Below are 540 nucleotides of genomic sequence, written 5' to 3' on the forward strand. Positions count from 1 at the left end.
GGTATGTACAGCAGGACCAAATCATTAAGATAGGTAGAAGCAAGCCCATGTAATGCTTTGTAGGTTTTTTTTAATCATCATTTTTTTTGGTTCTAGTCAAGACAGCCGTGTTTAGCACTAACTGAAGTTTTTATTTAGTGCTTTATCCGGGTAGCCAGAAAGTAGAGCATTGCAGTAGTCTAACCTAGAAATGTCATAAGCATGGAAACATTTTTGTTTTTTTACACTGATTGAAGTGGATTTAACAGGTGACAATAAGGGATCATAACTTTCACCTGAATTCACCTGGTCAGTCTGTCGTGGAAAGTGCAGGTGTTCTTAATGTTTTGAATACTTAAATTTACCAAACCCTGACCCTCCATCTCTCGTATACTACCTCTCCTATACTTCCCTACCCCAAACACTATCGACCTCTGTTATACCCCACACCAGAAATAGACACACCAATTGAACTTCATAATACTGCAGACTGGAGAGGGTGGGTCTGAGCTGAAATGTAAAAGTAACATTTATCCCAATAATTACATCAAAGTGAGAAGC

The sequence above is a fragment of the Oncorhynchus clarkii genome, chromosome 30 (genome assembly GCF_045791955.1).
Source record: "Oncorhynchus clarkii lewisi isolate Uvic-CL-2024 chromosome 30, UVic_Ocla_1.0, whole genome shotgun sequence".
In the NCBI taxonomy this organism is placed as follows: Eukaryota; Metazoa; Chordata; class Actinopteri; order Salmoniformes; family Salmonidae; genus Oncorhynchus; species Oncorhynchus clarkii.